General features: G+C 35.8%; 1 protein-coding gene across 2 annotated transcripts in view; it reads left to right on the top strand.

Annotated features, from left to right (window-relative positions):
- GRID2 (glutamate ionotropic receptor delta type subunit 2) overlaps positions 1–19,885 on the top strand; it is a 693,976-nt gene that overhangs the window by 75,157 nt on the left and 598,934 nt on the right. The window lies entirely within an intron of this gene.

Genomic DNA, 19,885 nt, shown 5'->3' with positions numbered 1-19,885 from the left:
ATGAAGTCTATTCTAAAGACTTCATTAAAGAAGGAAGCTACAGATGGCAAATTATGGTAGCTGTGAAATAAGTTTCCTCAGGGGCACTTGGAAACCTTGTGGTTTTCATTTTTTTTATCAGGGAAAGTGATGGTCAGTGTCAACAAAATGCAGTTTGATATTTTTTTGCCTTTCTCTACAATTTCCCTCGTTTGCTTATGGGATTTTTTTGGGGTGTGAGCTGTTTGTTTTTTGATGTATGGGATTTTTTTTCCTTTTCAACTGCTATGTCAAATGAAAGTTGATACTTTACTTGATAGAACTATTATCATTGTAGGGCTATTGATGTTTCGAAGGAAAATATTTTTCCAAATGGTTTACTGAAGCTCATCAGGAGCGGATAAAAGAGATCTAGAGCAAAAGGAAAAAGGTTGTATGTTAGAGCCCTGTATTTCTATTAGATGAGAAAGCAGGGATTTGACATTTATTCTTTCTGGAATTGGAGTAGTTTCTTTCTCAACAATTTCTTATTTTACCTGGACAGAAATTGTGGTATGCTAAATTAGAATTATTGCTTCCTAGTGTAGTAGTTAGTCAACAGGATTGTGTACTGGAGTAGGGTATTCATTTAAATCTCTAAGGACTTTATTGAGACCTTAATATATGTATCACACCATCTCTGTATATAATGCCAAAAGGCTTTTAAAGTGGATTATTATTAGTTTAACATGAAAAGGATCACTGGATTGCAGATCTGCTACTCTGGAACAGGTTTTTCTGCTGCTGTGGAGTTACCATCAGGGGGTACAACAACCAGCTGTAGAAGCTCTTGGGGTTTGTGTAAGGCTTCTGCTTGGGAATGCCAATAGGTCTTGGGTGCAGTCCTCCAAATTCATAGTTTAGAATATTTGACTGATTTTGTGATTCATGCTGCTTCTCTAGTTTACTCAGTTCTCTCTACTCTGAGCCCTTTTGAGGACATTATGCTGCATACTGAAAGTATTGGAAAAGGGATGAAAAGAGACCCTTTGTAGTTAGCAGTTGCTGCTGAAATATTTCCTACTAGATTACGAAAGAGAAACTTGTGGATTATGTTTGCAACTTGAAAGTAGCAGGAATCTGAAGAGAAGTAGGAAAGCAAAGATTGATTACACCAATGCATAGAGAGAAACCCTTATATCTTCAGGGTGTGATGTGATTTTTGGTGACTAACATAAATGGCTTGAAGTCAACAGAAACACTGTGCTTAAATGAAGTCTTTTAATTCATGGAAGGCTAAACTCAATGTTGTATCAGAAATGAAAATGTGTTTTAGATCTCTCCATCTCATGCGTTGAAGTTGAGGTATTTACTCTGATATTAATGGAGAGAGGAAACTGCTAAGTATGTGGAAAATAATAATAACTTTAAAAAAAGAGGAAAATTACACTGGGTTTATACTTGCATAGGCAGTTTTGTAAGGAAGAAGAAATAAAATAACAGGAAGGAGTGAAATAATGTAGTACAAGTCCACGTAAGTGAAACCGACAATTTTCGGTAATTTCAGTGCATGTTTACCCTTAATACTTATTCGCAAGTATGTTGCCATGATTTTTTGTCACAGTTTATAACTGAAACAAGTAAAATTTTGAAGAGAGCCTAGAGGCTATTATGCACTTTAAAATATTTTGTTAAATACTGTGATATTAGTTGTAATGTAAATAATAACTGAGAGATCGCTGTAGGTTGTTTGGATCTGCAATCCATCATTGTCTTCAAAAGTCTTAAATTGTGGAAAATATTTATAAATTTCAGTTATAATTGATTAATTAGTAGCAATTTTATTTCAGATTTCCCCAGGGAATAGATTAACTGTCTGTAGTTTTCTCTTAAATAATTTAAAATTTCTCACTGCCCAAAAACGGCGTGAATTTTACAGTCAGCTGGCAAATTACTGAGAGAAGGATTCTGGTAGTTTTTTTAGATGGTCTATCAGAAGAAAGAACCAAGCATCATGTGGCACTGGCTCTTTGTGCAATTCTCAGAGCAGCCATAGAGCCTAAATTTACCATCTGACAACCTTGTCCACATGAGTTGTGTAAGGCATTTTCCATGGGAGAAACTAAGCTTAAGATTTCACTTCAGTTCACTAATACTAGTTAGTATTTTCACATTTAGGACTGTAGTATAAACTTACCAAAGGACAAGTCTCCAGTCTAAATGAGACTGAAGTCTGAGTTGAGGCAATGCTTCTCTGACCAAGAATTGCTTTAGGTTGACCTGTCTAGACATGCCAGTTCCTTTTATTGGCATGTAGAAGGTACAGTCATTTATGATTTTGGTATTTCCTAACCTCTTTACTTTTCAAACAAAGCACACTAACACTTATATAGAAAACTTTCCATGTTTGCTTTTTATATAAATACCAATTGTATATTTTGCAGAAATGACTATATGGGTATATGTGCAAAATCCATAAGGTCTTGCAGTACATGCATGTATGTTAAAAAAAAATACCATTCAAAGGAGTGTGTTAATAGTGGTGTGTGGTACAAAGTTGCATTAGCAAAACTTATATCTGTTCATTCTTATTGTCATTTTGCAGATTTCTATTTAGCAACAAGTAAGCAATCATATTAATTCTGTCATGAAAATATATATGAGTCATTTGGGAGTTTGGTGACTCAGAGGAATGACCTTCCTTTTTTCCATTGTTGTGTTTTTAATATAAATGTTGTTGACACAATAATAGCAGTGATGGATGTTCTTTCCTAAAAGGTATTCTTTCCTAAAAGAGAGGATCCCTTAACAGGTGAGTAACCCTGAAGTTCTTCTTACAGCCTCATCAGACATCTGTCTGTGGAGCTTAGGAAACAGCTTCAGCTGCTGTTGTTAACCCCATGGTAGAAATTTGTCAGTGTTCATAGTTTGAGTTGGGATTTTTGAGTGAGTGGGGGGGGAGTTTGGAGTGGGGGAGCTTTTGTTTATTTGGTTGGTTTTGTTGTTGTTGGGTTTTTTTCCCTTAATAATACTTACTAAAAAAAAAAAGGTGCTTTCATCAGGAATGGATAATGTTCCATTACATCGTTGTTGAGAGGTGACTACTTTTGCTGTTCTGTCTGTAGAAAATTCAGGAAGGCTAATGGACTCACTGCTTAGTCTAGGTTAGCTCACCATGGGTACCTCACAGAGCAGACTTCAGTATTACTGATGTTTAGATGAAACTAGCATTTTATTGGTATGTTAAATGAGTCTAGAAACAGTAGCTTTTAATAATTTTAAGGTTGTTATTGAAGAAATGAGGTGGAATACAGCAAGTGAGAATTATTCGAAGTTTTTCATAGGCAATTTCGGAAAGGTGGGCTGACTTTCAAATTGGAACGGAATGAAAATCTCAGTATTTCCTCTTTCACAGTGAATATTGTTCGATAACTAATTACATACAAAGTATCTTTTCAGTTATATCTAGCTATAGTCAAAATCTTTTAAAATTCCCCTCAAGTTAAATGGCACTGAATAAAGACCTAAGCAGTTGTGAAATTTGAGGACATCAGAAAATTTTGCTTCTCTTTAGCCAACAGGTCTAATCCATCTCTTTGCTTTGGTGGATCATCTTTCTAGTGATGACTCACCCCAAAATTCCATTTAAAAGCCTCTGAGGAATCTCACATTCTTTTGCTCTTAGTATGTTTGAACTTTTGCAGCTGTGAAAAACAATAAAATGAACCTACAGAGGAAGCTGATTGAATGCACCAGAAGGGAGCAATAGAGGTCTCTTTCCACCTATTCTCTGTATGCTGAGACTGGAGTTGAACACATGGTCCAATTTACTAGTCTTTTCTGCTGCTTCTGTTCTGCCACCTCATTATTTTGTGGTTGGGAGTTAGAAATTACTACACTCTGTATGAAGGCAAAGATGTCCTTCCCAGTAGCATGAGAAGAAATTGTATTGCTGAGACATAAAGTTAGGATCACAGCTTAAATATGTGTCCTTTTTTCACTTCCAAAGTCCAGCTTGCAAAGCCATTGGAATGATATTAGAATGATAGATGAAAACAAAAGTTATGTAGAGACAGTTAGAATTTTTATTAAAATGTCTTAAATCTTAACTTAACAAACTTATTGTACCATGCTTTAATTAAACACAGTAAGCTCCTGCTCTTCCTGTCAGCATTCAATGCATTTTCCAACTAATTTAAGGAAGTTGGAGATACCTGAAAAACCTACATTGTAGGAATGCGGGTTTTTTGCCTTCTTTATATTCCTTCTTTTGCCCTCTAGTTACTTTTGATCTGAAGCTGTGTGCTCTTCAACTGCCAGGTTGCTTTTTCTCTCCAGTGAAGGCCCTTGTTATGCTTGGAAGTCTACAGGGTGATGCTGCTCTTCTGATCTTTGGCACTGTGTGGGTGTAACACTGGCAGGGAGAAAAATTCAGTGTTGTTTCCATAGCAGGCACATGACACCTAGAACTGAATCAGATTTTTAAACTGATTAGTTTCTTTTCAGAGATAATTCATCTAAAAAATTGCTTTATTTGTGTGAATCTAATTTCATCAGTTTTCAGTAGGAAAAAAAATTCAAATGAGTCTTGAAGGTGTATTTAGAGAAAAAAGATAGATAATTTCCTTTGATAAAACCTTTCATGTTGTAATGCTGGTACATGTAGAATATCCAGACTAAAATGAAATTAAGTTGTTTTAGTAAAAATTTTAGAATGAAATGGATAGTAAATATACAGAAGGGACAGCAGTTTTACTGACTGAAATATAACATATATTCATGTTTCAGTAGTCAAAAAAGCCTCAAATATTTTCAAAATAGTATTTAATTTTACTGTTGTTTGAGTCAAAACCAAAGAAAGCACGAAAGCATTGGGATATCCTATGAAAAGCAAACTAATAAAGCTACTTGTTGGATTCTTGTTTCAGTCTCTCCACTGATGGGTAGGAATAGGAGCTCATCCTATAATAAATAGAGGGGATCAGTCTGCCACTGTGATTATTAGCCTATCCTAGATTTAAAGGTTTTGCAAATTATTTTATGGTAATACCTATGACTTTTTTTAGATGTGTCCATGGCTGCAAAACTAACACACACTATCTTCCAAATGTGCAGTCTGAATAGCTACTTTTTAATTTTCATTTTCTTTTTAAACCCATTACGATGATCTCTCAGTTCATGCTTCTCCTAAATGTAAATTGGTGTGTGAATGAAAACCTTGGCTTCCGTTAACCTCCATCTTTAAAGAAAATAAAAATCATATGGAAAACTCCCAGCTCTGGAGCTTGAAGAAACACCATCAAATAGAATTATCTGTTGCTGGAAAACTGAAAATATGGCAGCAGCATCCAAATTCTAGTAGGCAGACACCTGTTCATTCACACATATATTATCATAACTCTTGAAGAATGCTGGTCCTCTTAGAAAATCTAGATATACAGTGTGTTCTCTTTTTTTAAAAACAGCCTAAAATTAGTGGTTATATACCGTTCAAGGAACTTTTTGAGTTTTTAATAGCATGACTTGTTTACCTATCCTCACTTTGCATTCAGTGAAAATGGGATGATTCATTCCTTTTAAAAAAATAAATGAAAAATGCATTTTTTTCCATTCTGTGGAGAATGTCAAAAGTATAAATCTCTGTCCATTTCATGTAAAATGTATCAAGGAAATTCCTACTCCAGTATATGGAAGTTATTCTGCATTAGCAGAGTACTTTTTGATCCAATGCCAAATCAGATTTTAAGTAACATCTCAAGAGTAAAACTTCATTAAAATAGAAGGATTAAACCATCAAAAGTTCTTCCAAATTATGTAAGCCTCTATGACACTTTGGTTAACTGGATCAAATTCTTGTTAGATGCTGGCTTTCTGTCCTTCATTCTGTGGTTATATTAACATCACAGAGTCGTATTATGGAAACAGTAGGACTGTCTCATTCCTATATCACAAAGAGGATGACCACAACATGAAAAAATATTCTTCATGGTTACAGTCTTCATTTATTCAAGATTTTGGAGTTGCATTTGGAGTGCAGGTTGGAGCAGTTAAAGTTGAAGAGAGTTCAAGTTGTTGTAAATGTACTTTTACCAAGAGAGAAAAATCCAGGCCTTCAGGTTTTGATACTGGGTTTCGTTTGGTTTGGTGGGGTGATTTTTGTTTGTTTGGGTTTTTTTGATTAAAAAAAATAATTTTAGCAAGGTTTGATTGTTACTTATTGTTCACTGTTCTGTGGCTGTGTTGAGACATTTGGCATTCTTGTATGATGAATTTATTCTAAAAAGTTTTTAAACATGAGAAAATATTACTGGGGTTTTTTTTAAATACAGTGCTGAATGTGAGAATACCAAGTTGTAGAAGTTTTTGCTTCTTCCTTTTTGATAAAACCCCCTCGATTTAGTTCTTAAAAAAATGATTTGCACTTTTTCACATCATAGTTTTGTAACTACTTAAATGAAATAAAATACTTTGACAGTATTTTTTTTTGTTGTTGAAAATTCATGTTATGTGGATGTGGAGAAAACTGATGATCCCCAAGCTGTGGTCTGTTCAACTGCTTTTGAAGATGTTTCTCAAACACACCATTGAAAAAGGAGCTGGTGAAAGCCTGTGTGAAAATTTAGTACTAGAGTCTTTGCTTTGAACACTGATGTTTGCTTCATCACAGAATAAGGTAACATTAAGGGTGATGTTGTGAACCAGAGGGCAGATTGTGGTCTGCCTGCTGATTTCAGCAAAAATGCCAAGTGAAGTGCGATACCACATTCTCCTGCATTGAAATGGTGCTTCTTACTCTGCTTCAATCCTGGTGTAGTCAGTGGAAGCTGCAGAACAGATTCCTGCAAACTTATGTTTCTAGTACTTGTGGTAAATAGGAATGGATGCGATGGCATACACATTATTAAAATCTTTCAGCAATTTTGTAAATGCTTTTTCTCAGCTGTGATTCCAGGGACACTGCCTTGTGTGTGTGTGTGCAGTCTTTGATCTGAGGATATTAGTGATGTTTATACTTGCAGCACAAGAAAGAGATTGTTCAAGTGTTGCATATTATCTACATTTGAAAAATGGCTGAAGTACCCAGAAGTGGTAGGATCATCATTGCTGAAGATATATTCCAGGATATATATAGAGATAGTAAGGTTCAGTGACAAGTGCTAGTCCTTTATCTCAGCAGAAATAACAGTTTGGAAGACAACAGCAGCAGCATGATGGAAATTTGGTGATTTGTTAAAATGCCAGTCCGGGTTGGAAGAAGTGGTTTGAATCTTGCTTTCCGTGGAGGTATACATATGTAAATGTATTATGGCTGACTAGGCAACAGAATTTGGCAATATTGAGAAAGAAAAAAGGAAAGATTTAATTGCTCCAACTTCTCTTTTTTTGAAAGAATGTATGTAGGCAGAGAGAGACACTTTTTTTTCTGGGTTGATTTATATATCTAAATATATAAAAGAACTGGTATTTGTGAGCCTGTCTATATTGATAAGTGAACCACGTTATAGGTAAATAAACCAAATCAAAATATAGCAGCAAAATTTATTATAAGATTTATATAAAGTGCAGATAAGCAAATCAGCGTGCTGGGTGGCCTGGAGAGACCCCTGCTCCCCACCGGCCCACAAGCCCAGCAAAAACAAACAGTAACCTTTATACTTTTTCAACTCCCCTCCCATAGTCACTTGTAAGCTTTTCATTGGGCTTGAGTTAGCGGGCTTCGTTCTGGTTGGTTCTGTTGCAGGCCCGTTCCAAGTGCCAGGTGCTTTTCCATCAGTAGCTTTAATTAACTCAGATGTCCTTGAAGCTGGACATGGGAATGGTATCCAGATGATCCAGATATTCTCTTTGGCTCTTCTTTATCATCTTTGTCCTTGACCCTCTGTTCCTTGTTCTTTTCTTCTTTTCTAATGAGTACACTAAGACAATATTTTTAGAAAAACAGAATATAGTATACGTGCTCAATAAAGCAAAATACTTTCTTTGCCAACTGCCAGTTGCAGGATAGTCAACTTATAATAGTAACACAGCAGTTAACTATTCCGCAGCTTACAACTCCCCAGCCCCAACAAAGCATTAGCTATAATATACAGAACATACAATATATATTTTGACGAGTAAATTTTACCATTGCTTACTTATTACAACCATATAAAATGCCATTTTAAAAAGGCTAATCTTATGAAAAGCTCTCATGTTGAGTGTTTAAGCTGTTGGCTGCTTTATTTGTATGTGGATAGTGAAAAGTCCTCTTTCCTTAGCTGAAAGTAACCCAGAACCCTTTATTTATTTTAATACTTTTTCTATCTTCAAAGGTTATGGTGTGGGTTTTGTTTAGGTTTTTTGTTTGTTTGTTTTGTGGTTTTTGTTTTGGTTTTTTTGTGGATTTTGTGGGTTTTTGTTTGTTTTTTCGGGCGGGGGGAGGTTGTTTGGTTTGTTTGTTTTTGTTTTTTGTTTATTTGTGGGTTTTTGTTTGTTGTAGTGGGGGCTGTCTGCCTGATTGTTTTCTGTTGTTGTTTTGTTTTTGTGTTGTTTTTTTTTTTTTTTTGGTGGGGGGTTGTTTTGTTTTCTCTTTGGGGGTTTTTTGTTCGAAGTTTTCACTTAGGTCAGAAAACCTGCATAAATACATTACTGTGAATGGCTTCTAAAATTATCTTTGTTTAACCTTGCAGTGGAGCAGTTTGCCTTTGCATGCAAACCGTATACTACTTCTCCTGTCTGCAATTCTTCCCTGTTTTGTGACCCAGAATGAATACCAATGAAATTGTGGTGACTGACACCAGTTCCTCGGTGCAGGATGAAATAGTGTTTTGCTTTTAAATAGGAATTTAAATATAAACTTTTAAAGACTCTCTGCTATTTACATATATTGTTTCTGTTATTTTAAAAAGTATTTCAAGTTATAAATGTAACCAATGAAATAATGAATTGTAATCCATGTGAAATTAGGGTTGAATTAACTCAGCTGCACAGCAAAAGGAAAAAAAAAATAGGGTTCTGTGAGAAAGTGGTGTGGCAAGGGATCTTTTCATGCTGAAAAGATGAACAGTATAATAAAGAGCCAGGTAGAAGATAAAAAGATAAGCTGCCAAGATCTGAAATAAAAAGGTGATAGTTTTAATGGAGTTTGGTCAGAACTTCAAGTTTGAAAAATGTGCTAATAGTTTGCAGATGTGCTGAGATTATGGGGACTTAAAAAGTAGGATGAGCTAGAATAAAACCAAAAGAAAAAAATCCTTGCAAAATACAAAATGAGCTACTGTGTTTAAGGAATATAAAATTACTATTTTTGTCTTTGTAAATGAAAAAATGCAGCCTGAAAGCAAGTGTCATTTCTGAAAGAAATATCTATATGTATTAGATTAGAGGTCTGTTGTGGAAGCCAAGATTTTACTGTATTAAGGGAAAAGCAGGTACATGGAAATATTTTTACTTCCTAAAGTGACAAGGTGTTGGTCAATCGTAATGTCTCTTTTCCTTAAGGAAATAGTACTGGGGCTACTTAGAGAAAAATACATAAGTGAAATATTTAAGAGAAAAACACAAACAAGATGTGTGTAAAATGTCAAGATGTTGGTAATTATTTTTCAAGATTCATAGTAAGAAAGGTTGCTTTTTACTAGGGTTGAAACCAGGAGATAGAGAAACATTTTGAGGCAATAGTAAGTCTAATATTTTCTTTTGGAATTTCGAATTTTTGATAAATCCCTTGAGACCAGAAAGGAAGAGACTTATGGAATGTTTGTATGCAGAAGTAAGCAAACATTTCCTCTCCACCCTCACTGTGCATGTATTCTCTTCCGTTTTCTTCTCTCTGAAAGATACTTAGAGTCTGAACTCATGTAGGTAGAATTCACACATAGATAATACAAGTGCACATGCACCTGCACGTATTCTGTGTCTGGTTAGATACAGATTGTAAACACATGGGGGTCTGTGTGGGTTTTTCCTCATTTATTTATTTATTTTATTTCTGAAACTCGGTCTATTTGAGGAATATTTTAACACCTTCATTTGAAATATGGAAACTTCAGTGAAACCACTTCTAAAATACCTCTCTATACCTCTGTTGGCCCACAGAAAGGGATGAGCCAAAAGGACTTTCAAATTGATGCTGTGCCACATGCTACACCACCAGGGTTCTATTTGGTCATCTCTGTCCAAATCTTCTGAGAGCAATGCTTGTGATATAGGATTTTTCACTAAAACTGTATCCCACTGTAAGGGTGGAGTGGGAGTACGTGAAGGGATGCTTGGTCATGCATGAATACAGGGTCACTGTGTCGTAGGTTTGCATCGGTCTTGATAGCAGTCCTCAAACTGCAGTTATCAAAGTGGACTTAGCTGAGAAGCTGATGGGGTAGTTTCTGCCAGCTGCATTTCTTTAGGTAACAATAAGCTGTTCTTTGAGTAAATGATATCCAGCAAAAATCGTTTCATGTACCTAGTATATTTTTTTATATAACACAAAAAATCCGAAACCACATTGTTCTGCCATTTGTCAGAAGCCCTTCATAATATTGGGCTGAAGGAATAAGCTTTTTCAGCAGATAACTGAAATTTGGTTCTTCTGGACTGGAAATATAACTGAACATAAATAACAGGAAATTCTGCTTCCAGTATCAGACACTGTGGCTATACACATTGAAGCTTTCATTATTTCACTGTGTTAGAGTTTTGAGAGAAGGCAGCTGAACTTCTGGGGTATCTGAAGCAGACTTAAGAATTTAAAGATGTTCCTTTACTGCAAAGGCTACTTTTTAGGATATTATTTTTTACTTGGAAAGTTTCATCCTGGAATCTAAGAGTTTTCCTATCTCCTCTGAGTACTTTCTTTCTAGTACCAAAGCAAGAATGACAGGCCTTAGCATCACTGCAGCCTAACAAAGGCAGACTATATCCCCTTGCATGACTGTTTTCTATGTACAATAAAAAATCCCAAGCAAAGAGCCTAGTTACATTATCTGAGAATTGTTTCAGTGAGGAGAAATTGCTGATGAAAGCAGGTACCTCTGATACAATTCTAGTTAAGTACTACAGATATGTGAAATCCAATCTCTGCTTGCATTAGTGAATTCACCTCAGATGATTAAAGCAATTATTGGTTAAATCCTCTCCTATGAGGAAATGCTGAGAGAATTGGGCTTCTTCAGACTAGGGAAGAGAAGGCTCTAGGAAGACCTTACAGCAGTCTTCCAGAACTTGATGGGGCCCTATAAGAATGATGGGGGCAAACTTTTTAGCAAGACCTGTTGTGATAGGGCAGGGGGTAATGGTTTTAAACCGAAGTAGTTGATTTAGCTTAAATGTAAGAAAGAAGTTTTTTGCAATGAAGGTGGTAAAACACTGGAGCAGGTTGTCCAGAGAGGTGGTAGATGCCCCATACCTGCAAACATTCAAGGTCAGGTTGGATGGGGCTCTGAACAACCTGATCTCATTGAAGATTTCCCTGCTCATTGAAGGGAGGTTTGACTGGCTGATGTTTAAAAGGTCCCTTCCAGCCAAAACTATTCAATGATCCTATGAAATCAAATAAGGGGGAGCTTCTTTGCTGATATCAGCCAGCATTTCCCAGAAGTGTTTGTCTTAAAATACACCAACAGTCTCTTCCAGACTTTTTCCTAGGTTTTTTTTAGTGTTGCTTCTTTTATTTTGTTTTCTTTATTTTCTGAGATTTGTTTCTTTCTTGTGTGCTATACTTCATGCTTTTGATCTCTGGGCAGTTTCACATTTGCCTTACGTTTGTGGTACCAGTTGTCTAGTTTTGCATGGTCTTAGAGTTGTTAGAGTCTTAATAGTTGTTAGAGCTCTACATAGACTCAGGCATTTCCTCCCATAGTGGGTCTTACTACTATTTTAAATCATGTGACAATTATTCTTCTGTTATGGCACACAATATTAGGCTTTTGTTTCTTTGAGATTCTTTCAGTCTTTATTTGTGCTGGTTAACTTTCCTGGTGCACTGCTTGTGTTATGCCACAGTGCCAGTGCCACTTCATAACTTCTAGTAAGGAATTAGAAGTAGTTAAAATAATAGGGAGCAGTATCTCCCCAGTATGCTCTTTCTTTTCTTTTTTTTTTTTTTTCCTCTTATTCCTATAGAATCAGGGTTACACAAATTGTTCTACTATGGACTCTATATTTAACCATAAAGAATATCTATATAATGTGTCCAGGTACCCTTGTATGAGTAGGATCAGTTCTAATCATCTCATACATGATGACTGTTTTGGACAGAATTAAACCTCAGAACAAAAATTAGGGTTCAATTCTACTTAGTGTCTGACACATAGGTAATGATTTTGCAGAAATCTCTTGAACCACTAACACAGTAGCATTACTGAGAAGTAAAATGTGGCAAATGTAGTGTCTTATAGAAGTACACTCTTTAAACAAGAACATTTTTGAGTTTCACAGAGATCACCATTGATTTCTAGTTTCTCATTGTGCCTAAAATGTGCTATATTCAGATCTGCTCACACAAAAGACAGCAATCCATTGCAGGAAAAATTCAAATATTAAAGGAGGGGAACAACAGGAAAAAAAAAAAAAGGCAGAGAGCAGTGGTGCTGTAAGGGTAGATGACATGCTGATAGTGAGACCTGGTTAAAAAAAAATTAAAAAAGAAATTTCATTTGCACATGGTCTACCTTGCTACCCCTTGCCTTAGTAGTCTACCTGGGCTTTGTATTTGGGTTGGTGGTGTGTTTTTTTCAGGTAGAGTAGTTATTGTGAAAAAATAAACTATAGTTTGTGAGAATCCTTCTTCTGAAGGACTGAGAGTCCCTATTAACTAGGCATGTGAGTAGTCATCCTCCATTACTAATTACCTATTTTGCGTATGATTCACTGACTTGAATTCTAATCTAGTTGAAAAGGATGCATGATGTTAACATACAAAGATTGAATATCAATGGATTACTCCATCTGTACAATGTGCACTTCAGTATGAATAGAAATGAGTCACTCATAAAAATATTTAATTGTCCCAAATAGATGGCTATGTACAGTTATGCCTGCCTGCTTCTCTCCTCTTAAATAGTGGATTTCCTGAAAAAAAAGCATTTTGTTAATTTGATAACTATACTTGCAAAACAACTGTTGTCACTTATTTTATTGAACTATTTTCAGTGAAGGATAGGGTATTATGCTTAGTGGTTTGTCAGGTACTTAAAAGAATGATGGCTGCATGCAGTGAGGTATATAAAGGATTTATATTAGCAACAAAAGCAGCAAAACGGAGAATGAGGAGTTTCATGTTTGTTCTTTCTACATAACATTAATTCTGGAAGTGAACATCTACTCAGGATTCCCTGCAGCTGCAGTGCTCTCTGAAGAATAAATAAAAGCAGCATGTGAATAATTTTGTCTTCTCCCTCCCCACCTGGCTGTTCCCATTCTGGGTGTTGGTTTTGCTGCAGAAACAATGATTTTATAAGAAACGGACTCTGATTTTAAACTTGTCAGCTTTTTCTAAGTTTGATTATTGCTTGACTATCCTGTTTTATGACCCCGATCTGTGGCAGGAACTGTTACTGCTCATGTTAGTATAGTTCACCCTTGATGCTAACTAGGTCTAAAGGACACTTAAAAAATAAATGTCAAGTCAGAATTCTCACTCCTCTACCCCTCTACTACCAGCCATTTCTCTTGCAAAGGCTAACCTCAAATTCTGACCTATGCTTATTTTCCTTTTTTTTTTCTTTTTTTTTTTTTTAATACCTAACTTCCAGAGCATCATAGGTTTATCCTTTTAAGAATCTGTACTTATCAATATTCTTGTATTAGGAAAACCACAGAACAATCCTGTGGGAAGGGATCACGATTTACTTAAGTGTCTTTATAAAATACACAATGAGATGTGTACAGAATAGAATCTGAGAATGTATGATGATATATGTTATAACTGTAAAAATAGAAAGGTAATTATGATGTTGAAGGGTTTTATTTACCTTGATTCAATTGCAACTGGTCTGTTCCATGGTAACAAAAAGAAAAACAATGGATTAAAAGTGAGTTGCAACTCACTGGGAGAGTACCTCAAAACATATATATCTGTTATTAGAGGGGCTGTATCCCTTACATTCCTCTTTCATTTGTTTGTTGTTCATCTCTTTATGGTGTGGACCTTATGCATTCAATCCTCTATTAGGGGACTCCCCCAAAAATAAGAAAATTATTTCAAGCGCACTTCATGTAATGCTGCATTAGTCAAGTGCTACAAGTATGACCATAACTTTGTAAACATGACCAATAATAATAATAAAAAGTATTTTGCATTGGGGAAAAAAGATAACCAAGGATAAATGAGTTAATTTTTGTTCTCTGACAGGAAAACATCTTATTTCCATCCCAAAGTGGTCAAATTATTTTTGTTAGTTATAAAGTATCATTTCTGAGGCCTGCTGACATCCTGCTGCATGAGGTTTCTGTTATTTTTTTTTTAAAATTACTTTATGTATATTATAGGCAACCTAAAATCACTTTGCTTTGATAAAGAAAATGAATTCCAGTAGTATCTTTATGTTCCTGAATTTGATCTTACTGTATGGTTTTGTAGAAGTTTCCAGAGGAGTTAAATTATTTTGAAAGCTTTTTCCCATTGTGGATTGATCCAGACACCTATATTGCCAAGGTAAAAATACTAAAAGCAATTTTTTAATCTGTGCCTTACGTAACTACTGGCTCCTCTTGGATATCTTTCATCAAAGCACTAAGACCTCAAAGCAATTTTCAAGTCAATGTAATTCCTCCAACACTCTCAAACTTCTTTCACTGTTATCAACTGGCAGAGCCCATGGCCAAACTGTTTAAAGAACTTGCTGGAATCCCATCCCCTTGGCACTTATTGTAAATAATACAAACTGACAGAAAGGCAAGTTTACTAGACTTGTTTTTATGCTGCTGGGCTTTTTAGCAATTGTAGCCATGTAGCATAAATGACACATGGAACTTCTGGCAAGAAGTGTAGTTTTTTTCTCTTGGTTTTGTACTTCAGATAAAGGTAGGAACTGAAACAGTTTTTCAGATTCTCACCATTTTATATTAATGTTTCTTTCCTTTGATGAAAGTGTTCGTGGACATGGCTAATAGAAGTGTGTTACAGCGCGTTAAAGCTGAGATCTAGGGAAAGAAAGTATGGAAGGCCTTTGTAGGGAAGATCCTAGAAGCAGCTTGGTCTTTGAGACAAGACTAAGAAACCCGGCTTGGGGGACTGATTTTCTACTATAACCTGTGTGCGAGGGAACTGCAGATGGTTTCATGTGAGGACTGAGGACTTTTCAAGCAGTGGAAAGGTAGACTCTCTATATTCAGCACTCCTTAGAGTTATTTGGATTCTCAGAAAGGTATTGGTATATCTTTTGGTATAAAACTGACTGTGTAATGACTGTGTCTTATAATGGTAATTCCAAGTAGGAAGCTCTGAATTTCCCTTGTATATCACCCACCTGGGAGAAGAACACTGAGGGAAAATTAACTCTACCCCAGCCAAAACCAGCAGAGTTATAAATGTGGCTGAGCCAGGAGAGTTCTGACAGCCAACTGAAAGAGCAATTTGTGTGTTTAAGCCTAAGGGAACTTAAATCTCAGCTTTTCTGTTGATGATCTGGAAGAACAACAGCAGCAAAACAGCTTGCCATCTTGGCAATGAGAGAACTTGACACATGATTTGAAAAGCTCCTACTGTAGGAAGAACAGTTAAAGGTTCTTAGACATCAGTATTGTACTTGACTCCATACTTTAGGATTTTTTTCAGCAGTAATTGATTATGTCATTGACATGTAAAGGATTCCTACTAGAGTTAGTAGTTCTCTCACAGCCAGAGGGAGGAGAAAGCTGGTTTTTCTCAGACTGTAGTACATTTACCATGAGTGTATTCAGAGATGTGGTTTTAGTCACATAATTGAAACCATTTCATAGATTATTTTAAGGTAGCTGTAAGTAGCCTATTGTGTCACAGACCTTCTGCTGAAAGTGATGAAAGAGTTACAACTTCCAGTCTTCAGGCCAGTCCTACAGTGGTGGTGGGATTTCAAATAGTTGTCTAAGTGTACAGATGTTCTGCCGTTGGCTCCCACACCTTGGTTTCTCTGGTCAGGTTTCTGTGGTGGAATTGAAACATACATTTCTAATAGGTGTCTTCAGAGCTGGCATGTGTTTGAACAGCATTGCCTCTAATGTCAAAGTTGCTAAAAGAGGCAAGAGGGAAGTAAAACCAAGCATCAATACTGAAGAAGTATTAAATCTTATCAAACATTTTAATGGTCTTCAGACCTCCCAAACCTGTGAAAGCAGTCTTCTTTCTAAGATAATGAAGAATGTTTTTTACTAGTTACTTGGCATAATTTTCTTCTTATGACCCATCCACTGAGGGCAGGTGTCAGCCTTTCTTAGTGTTGCATTTAGCCTTGTCATGCACAGTCACAAAACTGCAGAAATTAAGATGATCACTAGTTTTTAAACCTATTTCAGCTATAGAATCTCAAGATTGAGTTAAGTTTAGGTATCCAGTATAATAATGGATCCCAAAAGTTTATCTGCCCCTTAATCTCAGCACAGAGAAATTTGGTAAGCCATGTCATCCTTGGTAGTTTATTTTCAGTAAAGGAAGTCCTGCTAGTTTGAGACAATCCAAAGTAGATGAGGTAAAGACACCTGACTGTCTATAGCAGTTGGAAAGAAGTGACCAAGTAGTTGATGCATATTAAGTGAATATATGCTAATTCAACACAGGGGATGTTGAGATGGTTTTGCCTCATTGCACACGCCTAGCTTTTCTTTGCTGTCTGGCTTTTACTTTACTCACTAACCTAATTCTCTAACTCTCAAGAAAAAAAAATAGGAAGAAAAAAAACCTCACAAATTTTAAAGTGGATATATCAGTGCAGTGCTTGTACCTGTCACCAAAGCTTTTACACGGACTCATTTGGCTTTTTGTTATTACTGTGGGTTTTTCTTTTCCTATTATATGAAGCATAAGTGTTACATGCTGCTTAGATGTCATTAGTTTGCAGTGGCAATGTTCAAGTACATTGCCAAGAAGAGTTTATTTCCTCAACCTACTATTTCCTTATTTTTTAGGAAAGGAAAGTTAGATGGTAAATTGGTGGTGAATATTTTCCTGAATGAGCACTGAAGACCTGTCGACATATCGAATATAATTGAGTCTACAAATACGGGTACAACATAGGTACACTCTACAGCCTGTTTGTAGTAGTGCAGTGACAACTAAGAGGGGAGGCAGTATCCTAGAATATATATATATATATGTATTGCACTTGTTACAGTGCAGATCTACAGTTCATTGATGCATACTGCAGGCTCCTAATTTCAGTGACCTCAGGGCTCATTCTAGACATCTAGATCTAATTTTGGGAATGTGTGTTTGTTTGCTTGTTTGTTTTGTTTTTCTTGGTGATTGTGTTCTTAGGATGACTTTCTTTACAGTTAAAAAAACTTCTATACTCTGTGACAGGTACACAATAGGATAACTGCAATTAGCTCAGTTGATTAGAGCACAGTGCTAATAATGCCAAGTTTGCAGGTTCAATCCCAGTATGGGCTGTTTGCTTAACAGTTGGACTTGATGATCCATGAGGGTCCCTTCCAACTCAGTATATTCTGTGATCTGGAAGGTTCTGTGAACTGTCAATGGAACTGGTGTGACTTATTTTCGTGGGAATTAATTTTAAAAACTAGTAATAAAGCAAATAAAGGACTTACTAAAATTGCGTATTTAATTTTAGTTTTTGGTTTGGTTTCTAAGCACACTTTCTATTTTCTGGCAAAAAGATTGTACGTGTGTGAGAATGTGCACCTTTGTGTATGTGTGTACTTGTGTATATAAATCAAATATATGTATATATGAACCAAAGTATTTTTATTGCTTGATATTAACCAAAACCTCCTGGCTAAGGGATCGGTAAAAATGTAATCTGAATAAGTGATGTCTGCTACCCACAAGAGCTCAGAAATGCTAAGTGTAGATGTTGTGTAGGATACCTGTTCAGAAGATTATTGGTCCCTTTATCACATAATAGGTTTGATTCTTATCTTTCACTTAAGTAAAGGGAGATAAAATCATACTTTATCTCTGTTAGTGTGTTCTGACGTCCAGGCCCCAAATTCCAGGGAAAACCAGTAAAGCCAGTAGTATCTATCTACAGTTATAGATAATTGGTTAATTCAGTTCATTAGAAAATGGTTTAAAGGTATTATTCCCCATTATTATTAAAGAAAGTAGCAGGCAGTATAGCTAGCATCAAAGACTTAGGGACTTTTGAGTTACGTACATGAGAGGCACTTCTGAATAGTCTCATAAAACACAATGTCATTGCTATTCCTCTTGCAATATTTGGATTCTCCTTTCAATGTGCAGATCATTAGTAAGCTGTGAATCAGCCAAGTAATAAGAGCCCAATTAAATGGCTCATTCCACTTCTGGGCTTATAGAGGATGGTGGATGTGTGAAAATCTGGCTGCTAAATAGAGCCTGCACAGCATGAGGAGTGAAATCTTCTTCTGAAGACTACAAGGTACAGAAAACTAGAGACGTGTCATCTGACCGTGGAAAAACAAGTGTAAGCTCATTTGTCTTTGTATTTTTTGTCATGCAAATGGAATCACAAAACAATCTGTAGTTTTAGGACTAGATTTAGGACTTTCTACTCCATAGAAAGAGTCCAGAAGAGCAATAAAATTTAGAAATATGTAGTCATCCATAGTTAATAAGAGTGGACTCTGCCTTCTACCTCTTTCCTTCTCTACATTGTAGACCTTTTCGATCTACGTCTGAATAAGTAATTGAGTATTAATCTGTGCGCATTGAGAATGTTATCCCTCATGCTCAAAAGGAGAAAGGGATGTTGAAAGAAGTGATTATTAAGTCAGGTCTTTGGGTGAAAAGAGTAATTTGTGTACTGTGCATAGGAAGCACACTACACAGTAATTTTTCCAAGTATGACAGGGCTGAGATGGAGGCCAAGTGCTTTAGTTTAGGGGAGCAGAAGTGTTGTGCATTTAGGGTTCCTGGGACCAAGAGAATAATTCAAGTATAAAAGAAGGAAATATACCTACTTGATATCTGTGTAGGTGAAAATGCGACCGCAGAACTAAAATGAAGCAGTCACTTCAAAGACCTAATTAAAAATGTGAATGCTGGAGTTTGGATACCATCCCAGAAAATGCAAGAGTTTTACTATCTTATCCATGATCAACTCCCTATGGAAGAGTTAGAATGAAATAGATCATCTTTGAAAATAATTTCTTCCAGAACAGCTTTTCTGGTATGATGGAGTTCTTTACAAGTCTTTGAAACAATTATTTTTTTTATTCCAAGAAAAGGAGTAACAGTGGTAGTCATCATCCTATTTTCTTTCATTGTATTGAATTTTATATTTCTCTCTAAAGGATTTAAAAGAAATCTGTCAAACATTGACAACTTCACCTAATTTTCCAAGCAACAAGCCTAACCTCCCCTACAACTTCAGTTATTAAACCCCACCAAGTTATATGGAGTTAGAAAATTAGAAGGCAAAAGATGACTTTAGCATCTTTTTAGTTTAGCAGAACTTTTAAAATTGTCAGAGGTGAGACACATGCCAAATAGTTTTAGCAACTTCTCAGTAGTTTCTTGTAAAGTTTCTTTCAACACCTGTCTTCTTATTGTTGAGGTAGTTTTTAAATTGCATTTACCTGAGTACTGAAGAGCTTTTGAGTGTTATTCATGTCTCATGTCAATGCCTGTTTTTCTTTCTTCTCTTTTTTTCCTTTTCCTTTTTTCTTTCTTGTTCAAAGCACATTGTTTTTTTTCTTTTGAGTGTAGCCCTATGCACCAAAAGTCACACATGGCTTTTTAATTCTAACTCTTGCACTTAAACAGGGTTACATTTCCTTAACTTTTTCCTAAGTGGCCATTAAGTATAATTGC

This window comes from Corapipo altera, unplaced genomic scaffold (genome assembly GCF_003945725.1).
Source record: "Corapipo altera isolate COAL_440 unplaced genomic scaffold, ASM394572v1 22b, whole genome shotgun sequence".
NCBI classification, from domain to species: Eukaryota; Metazoa; Chordata; class Aves; order Passeriformes; family Pipridae; genus Corapipo; species Corapipo altera.
The sequence above is the reverse complement of the archived record's forward strand: the minus strand, read 5'-3'. Positions and strand labels throughout refer to the sequence as shown.